Source organism: Vespa velutina, chromosome 23 (assembly GCF_912470025.1).
Source record: "Vespa velutina chromosome 23, iVesVel2.1, whole genome shotgun sequence".
NCBI classification, from domain to species: domain Eukaryota; kingdom Metazoa; phylum Arthropoda; class Insecta; order Hymenoptera; family Vespidae; genus Vespa; species Vespa velutina.
Window position 1 is genome coordinate 1301166 of NC_062210.1, and position 8835 is coordinate 1310000.

The 8835-nt window shown below is 28.7% G+C and overlaps 1 protein-coding gene across 1 annotated transcript in view; it reads right to left on the bottom strand.

Annotated features, from left to right (window-relative positions):
- Window positions 1-8835, bottom strand: part of LOC124956711 — a 338980-nt gene that overhangs the window by 320373 nt on the left and 9772 nt on the right. The window lies entirely within an intron of this gene.

Consider the following 8835-nt stretch of genomic DNA (forward strand, 5'->3'; position numbering starts at 1 on the left):
AGAGAAAGAAATAAAGTAACAAAAAAAATGATAAAATGGTCGTCGAATATAAAGCACAGTTATTTGTATCCCATTTGAACCCACATTAACTAAACCTCCTTCTATTCTTCTTTTCTTCTATATCAAGAAAAACGTAATCACATACACACATACACATATAGACACACACACACACACATATATATATATATATATATATATATATATATATCCGCGCACACTTATGTACAATATTTCGACGCGCACGCAACACTACTAACAAGTTCAACGAAGTAGGGTTGTGGTTTTGTTCTTCTATCGACTGACCCCGTTGCGTTAAATAACGTGAAAAGAGGGTTAAGATGTAATTTATCTCGTAACCGTACGTAAATTATTCCTCGTCGATATTTTTATACGAACCAACAGCCCCGTGAATGCATGCATGCATGCACGCACGCACGCGCACGAATCAACTCACGCGAATCTATAAAGCTCGTGTAACTTAAGTATCTAAGTAAGTAAGTTAATTAAAACTCCGTGTATTGACGGAAGAGACGCAATTGAAAATGGCTGAGAACGGTTGGATCGAGGGCGGCGTACTGTCAAAATATTCGCTGATTTTGCCCAGCCGACGATACCGACAGGGGGAGACCTCCCAAGCGATACGAGCATGCGTGATAATGTTCACCATCTCTATCTCTCTCTTTCTTCAAAGAAAGAGAGAGAGAGAGAAAGAGAGAGAGAGAGAGGTTACCGGCGTACTCTTCGTCGTCGTCGTCATCGTCGTCTTCATCTTCGTCTTCGTCGTCTTCGTCATTGTCGTCGATGTTGTCGTCGTCGTAGTAGCAGCTCATCTTTATAATTATCATGATCGTCATGGTCATCATCGTCATCATCATCGTCATTATCGTCATTATCGTCATGATCGTCATAATCGTCATGATCGTCACGGTCGTCATGGTCGTCATGGTCGTCACGGTCGTCATGGTCGTCATGTTCGTCATGATCGTCACGGTCGTCATGATCGTTATGATCGTCGATTGTGGTAATTCTTACCAATATCGACGCAAGCAAATATGATGATCAAACTCAAATGTCTCATCCCTTATTACTTTGAAACGATTATCGTCTCTTTTAATGACCCCGATTTTTTTTAATTTTTCTTTTCATTTTAATTGTTCAGTTATAATTCGGTAGTTACTTAAAAAAAATGTTTCTTTTAATTTTGAAGCAACTTAATAATTTTTTATTCATCTCTTCGAGAAATAAATTCTTAATATTCAGAAGAAAAAAAAATAAATAAATAAATGAAATGAAAAAAAATAAAAAAGATATCTTTTTTCTAAAAAATAAAACTTCCACTATATTTTAAAATACAAATTTTCCAATGATACCAAAACTTTCCTTTAATAACAGTCGAAATTAATTACAAATTACTATGATTTATTTGCATTTAACATTTTACAAAAAAAAAAAAAAAAAGAAAAGAAAAAGGAAAAGAAAAAAAAAAGGAAAGAAAAATAGAGACAAATATTTCTTTCATCTTCATTTCAACTTCGTTTAAAAATACAAACTTTCAAACGATCTCGGTGTATATGAAAAAAAGAAAAAAAAAGCATTTCTGGGATATCATCGAAGGATGGATGAGCTAACAAAAGTAGAAAATGTTTTATTGCAATAACATCCATGATTGACATCGGTGAGCTCGCTCAAAGAATCTTCAAAGGTACTTTCATATAAACGGTCTACGTTCTACGACGTTATAACATCAATACGAAAAGAAATAAGAGAAAGAGAAAGATGGAGTTTATCGTGTTTCATTAGGTAAACCCTTGTTCGATTTGGGAGATCGCGAATCGTCAATGGATCGCGATGACGTATCGATTTCAATGCTTCTTTTCAAATAAAGTACGAGGGATGGGGTGAGATGGGGTTGGGGGAGGGGAAAGCAGAGAGATGGGGACGGGAAAAATGTCTTATCAAATTTATATATACATGGATACCACTTGTTTCGCTTCGTCACAAACAGAGTAAGAGTACGAAATTTACGCGTATTAATACAGGGTGTCGAAAAAGCATAAGACCAAATTTATACTATACGTATTACTGAGTTCAAACGGATGTTTATATAAACTTTTTTCATCTATTTGATTCCAGCAATAATACGTAAGTATTAATTTGATCCCATGATTTTTGAACACCCTGTAATATCTCTTTGATGGATTCTAAAAACTGGTCTCCCACACCTTTTTTGCTTAGATCTTTATACAATGATGGGATATATATTTTAATCCAGCTCGAAAAGTTGCTCATAGTAACTAATATTTATAGTAATTAATAATTGCCGTTTGTTTAATTGAAAAGAACAAAAAGAAAAAAGAAAACAAAAGGAAATGAAAAAGCTATTCTCTCGAATAAATTATTTATTTACTATAAATACAATTATATTTAATAGCAATAAATAATATTATTACAATGATCATATTTCATGGTAATGAATATGAAATACAATTATTTCATCAAAAAATTAATCAAAAAAAAAAAAAAAAAAGGAAAAGAAAAAATCACGAGGAATTAAATCAATCGTATTCGTAATCTCACTTTTGAAATTTTTATTGAGAGGAAAAAAAAGAAAAAAGAAAGAGAAATATTCATCGATCTAATGTCCAATTAAAAATATTTATTTATTTATGTATATATATATATATGTATGTATGTATATGTATATATGTATAGATACATTTGAACGTGTTCGAGAGACGACTAACGCCATCTCTCAACGTAACTAGCAAGTAGATCATCTCCTTTCATGTTTCATCAGCAATGCAGAAACTCGAATAACCCGCATAATTTAAAATAATTAAAAAAAAACTGTATATATATATATATATATATATATATATATATATATATGTATATACATATTATAAATAAACAATACAATTATATTATAAACATAAAGTTTATATTTTAATGATATGTATAAAAGAAAAAAAAAAATTATTCGCGTTTATCGATTAACTTTAAAACGTAGGAAGAAAAAGATCTTTCGAAGATTTTCTAAAATACTATACAGGGTGATTCAAAAATTCTCAATTAAATTTTCTTAAAAAATCAACAACTCATTCCTTCCCTCAAACCCCGATTATTCGTGTCAATATTTTTATCGGATCATTGTAAAAAAATACAAAATTAAATTTGCCAACGACAGGAGGGAGAAAAATTAGTTCTTTACAAAAAAAAAAAAAAAAAAAAAAGAAGAGTAGGAGAGAAAAGAGAAATAAACCATTTGGAAAAAAATCGATCAATCGATTTAAATTATAAAATCGACTAGAAAATTATTTATAAAGTGATAAATTATTTTATAAAGTGATAAAGTAAAAATATTATTTTACTTTATCACTTTAAAAAATTAATTATTATTATTTTCTTTCTTTCGATTCTTTCCTTTTTTTTTTTTCCTTTTTTCCATTTTTTTATCTTATTCATTCTGTTATCTTAACATATTCGTGCGAACGATAACGACGTAATCGCTATCTTACGAATAATTTTTTAATAAAGATTAATATTAATATTAATATTAATCATTGTGTTGTAATGCGTTTAACAAAAGAAGAAAAAAAAAAAGAAGAAAAAAAAAAAAAGAAAAAGAAAGATTTCATAACGTTTCGAAATCTTCACTTTGTTAAATCGATTCGCTTATCGTCCCTCGACATTTCCATAGAAAATTAATATCATTCGATATCTCGTATTAACATATACATACATAAGGTATTCCTAAAACGTATATATGTATATATATATATATATATGTACATATGTATGTACATATAAAGAATCGATGTCCATATCAGTTATATTGTATAATACATATACCGCACCCCTATTGCATATTAATCGCATCATAATCGCACTACCTCTTACGCTTCCATCATTAACGGACGTTAATCGGCCAATTGTCAGGGAACGACACAACGACCATTATTACAACTTACATCTATGAACTTATACCATACTTCGAGATAAATAATGACGTAATGAACATCTTCATCACAATGATGACTAATACCTCGACTTTGCTTTGTTGTTCCCATCTAATCTATAATAACCAGGATTTATAACGTTATCAATCATGTTCTCTTCTATCGTTATAATATAATAGAAGAGGAGGAAGAGGAAAAAGAAAGAAAAACAAAAAATTAGAAAAGAAAAGTAGGAAAATAATCGAAAAAAAATTCAAATATTATTATTTCATCAGTTATTATTATTATTATTATTATTATTATTATTATTATTATTATTATTATTATTATTATTATCGACTGTTAAATGATATTGCAATTATATAATCTCGGTTAAAAGGTCTAACAAAATTGAAATAAAAAAGGTTGGTAATACAAAAAAAAGGAACAAACAAACAAACGAAAGAAAAAAAAATAAAAAAGGAAAAAGTATAGGAATCGTATTATAAACAATTAAATAAAAGGATCAAAGGAAACGAGAATTATATTTTAATTTATTTGCCACCACTGTTGTCACACTGTTCGGAATAATTCGTGTGAATAAAGACTTTAATAACATTATAAATTAAAAATACGAATCTTCTTTTGTAATTCTTTCTTTCAGTCGTTCAAGAAAAGATCCGTTACGTTTTAGCATAATTATATACATATGATGAGATTATATCTAAAATTGTAGAATCTTTGAGAAAGTAAAAAAAAAAAAAAAGAAAGAAAGAAAAAAAAATAAATAAAAAGAAAAAAATGATTATTAAATGTGTACACACAGAAGCACACACACACACACATATATATATATATATATATACTTTAAGGGGGGGGGGAGGGAAGAAAGAAAAGAAAAAGAAAAGAAAATAATTAAGGATCATTAATACGACTTTCAACATAATAATCGAGTAACCGTGATTATTAAATATCTTTGTAAATTGTGTTAAATACGTCTCTTCTAACCTTTAACCCTTAAAAAAAGAAATCGTGTCATTTATTTTCACATAAATGAGAGAAACAAAATGAGAGAAACAAAAAGAAAGACGATAAAAAAAAGATTCAAACGCGCCCATTAAATTGAAACACAATTTTGACCTCCATAAATTTTTCAGAGGTCGTTACGAATTTCTTTTTTCTTTCTTCATTTTTTTTTTTTTTTTTTGTCATTTCTCACGTTCACCCAATCCCATTCGTCATACGACGATTTTTTATAATGAGTTTTTGTTTCAATTACTTCGACCTATAGATTATATTAATTCTTTGGGATTAGGTCGATTAAAAAATGTCCGACATTTTGTTCAGCCTTTTTATACATTGGTGGAATATATTCTTTCTTCTGTTTTTTTTTTCTTTTTTTTTTTTCTTTTTTTTTTTTTATTTCCAAAGTGTTCAAATTTTAAATCGAGCATAACCCATATAAATGTAAAGTTTTTATATGCTTTTTAGTTTATGTACACACGTAACGTGTACGTATGTACGTACGTGCGTATCTATTTACTAAATAACAAAAAGATAGATCATTCCTTCTTTCTCTCTAATTATGATATGAGTTTAAGACAATGGCCATTCTCGACGTGAAATTGCCTTAATTACGATTAAATTTTTTACTCATTGTTTGTAGTACCGGCAAACCTATGGAATTTCCGTTCTTCTAAACGAAGGTTTCTCTTTAAATATTTAAATGATGTAAAAAACAAACCTCTTAAGAGAGAAAGAGACAGAGAGAGAGAGAGAGAGAGAGAGAGAGAGAGAGAAGTAGAAGAAGATGACAAAAATGAAGATGGATTATAGTTTCTAATGGATTATAGTTTCTGATGGATTATAGTGAAACAATATCTCTATGAAATATATTATCGTTTAAGGATACACAAAAGGAAAAAAAAAAAAAAAAACAAAAAAGTAAGCTTGAAAAAATAATCACAACGAATATGAATCTATTTATATAAGGGGCGAGTTGTTTTTTCCTGTTTGTATTTTTTTTTATTTTTATTTTTGTTTTATTATTTTTTGTTCTCCCTCCCACCACCCTCCCCATTTTCTACGATACTTTGATATTGTTTAGGGGGAGAAACAAACATTTGGGGCGTGTTAAAATATGATTTTTTTTAGAGAAGAAAAAAGAATTATACATATGTACATTATACATATAAAGAATTATGTATAATATGATTTAAATTGTTTTCTTTTTAATTTAATTTAATATTAATTCAATTTAATTTAATATAATGTAATCTAATTAAAAAAAAAAAAATTGTCTCGATATATTTCCTCTTTCGGATGATCATATTAAAAACGAAAAAAGAAAAAAAGAAAAAATGTTTGCAATCAGCCTGAATTCTCATTGTTGTATTATGCAATCATTCCTTTGTCTAAACCAATGTTAAGTAACATAAAGAACTTAGAGACTGGATAAAAAAAAAAAAAAAAAGAAGAAAATACAGACAAAAATAGTGTCGTTCGTTTGCTTAAGATCAAATGACAATAATTATGATTTCATACGTAGAAAAAGAAAAAATAAAAAAAAACATATATATATACAACAGGCCTTGAAACGTCCTTGAAAACTTCCACATCGAATCAAAAAGAAATCTATGTATGCTTTTTATGTATCCTCACTTTTTCCTCCCATCACTACCGCCAGAATATCGGATGCGATTTAAAAAAAAAAAAAAAAAAGAAAAATGGAAGGGAAAAAAAGAACACCCTATACGAACGTACGAATCCTCGATTTCCTCTCTAACAAATGATTTAAGAACATGGCGTTTGAAGAAAAAAACGTAAGCAAGAAAGGACGAAGATAATGTTCCACGTTCGAATAGTATAACGCAATGTCATCAAAAACTTTATACACTTATCATCTCGCACAATTAAATTCTGTCGAGTACATATAAACTCGATGACACGTATAATGATGCGATTATCACTATAGCAAAATATTTGATGATATATACACATTATCTATTCTGTTATTACGATAATAAAGTATAAGGATAATAAGATTGTCCATTTTTCTGTTGTAAAAAAAAAAAAAACGACGAAATTTTTCTCTCATGTCCTTGTAATAGCGAAAAAGAGGGGCGAGAGAGAAAGAGAGAAAGAGAGAGAGAGAGAAAAGAAAAAGGAAGAAAAGAAAAAAAGATCAAAAGATAAAAAGTTTCTAAAAATTTCTAATAACATAGGAAAACGTGAGTTTGATCATGATTACGTGAACCTGTGAATTTATTAAGGAAGAAGAATTAAAAAAAAAAAAAAACAAAAACAAAAGAAATTAAAAATACAAATAAATCAATAAAGGGAAAAAATAAAAACTAAATAAATAAATAAAAAGTGAAAATAAGAAAGAAAGAAAGAAAGAGAGAGAGAAATAAAGATAAAAAATAAAACAAAAATTAAAAAATAAAGATAGAAATAAAAGAAGAAAAATAAAAAAAAAAGAAAAGAGAAAAGAGAAAAAAAGCAAATAATGTCCAATAGGATCGATACATTTTTTTTCGAAAGGGACACCTGCTTTCACCTCGCCATAGTTCGTCTTCGTCAGGGCCGTACATAGAAACGGGATTATCGTGTAACGAAACAATAACGACATTTAATCGAGGCAACGAAGCGTAAACCAAGCGCCAAGAGACATTCTGAACAGATAGAAAGAGAAAAAGACAGACAGACAGACAGAGAGAGAGAGAGAGAAAGAGAGAAAGAGAGAAAGAGAGAGAATAAAAGAGTGAGAGTAAGAAAAACAGAAAGAGAAAGAAGAGAAAAAGGGAGAGAGGACATAACTCTTTCGTTTTTCCAATGGAATTTGCATGTTGTATAAACAAAAGTTAAAGTGAAAAAAAAAAAACAAAAAAAGCAACAACAAAAAAACAGGAAAAAGAAAGAGAGAAAAGATTCTTCTAAAGCATACGGCATTCCTCTCTCTCTCTCTCTCTCTCTCTCTCTTTTTCCTAGAAAAGTAAGTATACTACTCGATTAATTAGAGGCGAAAGTGAGTGAGTGAATGAGTGAGTGAAATTGTGCGCATTGTAATCGCAACTTCGTCGTCCACGTGCACTCCATTACAAGACGCCATTACAAGAATACTAGTTACAATGAATGAACAATGTATAAATCATTATTCTTCGATATTATCTCTAGTATCTTTCTACTTATTTACTTACATACTTTGTATTTACATTGTTACACAGATTAATAATAATTCTATATCACAGTTCATTAAATTCTTTTCTCATGGTGACATAAATCTTTCATCTCCCCCTTAACTTACGTTATCTAATGTTATCTCTTTGATTCTATATCTTTACAATGAAAGAGTATCAATGTATTGCGTTGGCTAATGTTGTTTTTTTTTCTTTTTCTTTTCTTTTTTTTCTTTTTTTTTTTTTTTTTTTTTTTTAACGAAGAAGATTACGATATCTCAGGTGTTATACGTGCGAGTTCGTTACATTTTTGAGAAAGGTTTTATTTTATTAAAAGAAAAAAGAATAAAAAGAAAAAAGAGAGAAAATAAAAAGAAAAGAAAAAAAACGATTAATATATATATATATACATTGAAGAAACATAGAGATTAAGTTTACAATAGTAATTATTTACAAATAATAGATAAAGATAATAGAAAACTAAAGCGTTATATCATAACGGCTTGATCGCATCTACAATTACATCGTGTAACACATTATCATCGAACAATGATACTTCGCACTAGCATAAATATAAGAGAGGATAACGTGTGACTGATTGATAGAAAGGGAAACTCGAATTACGGCTAAACTGAAGAGAGTATATATCCCTACTGTGCACCATTAATGGACACCTAGATAGAATAGATAGGTATATATATATATATATATATATG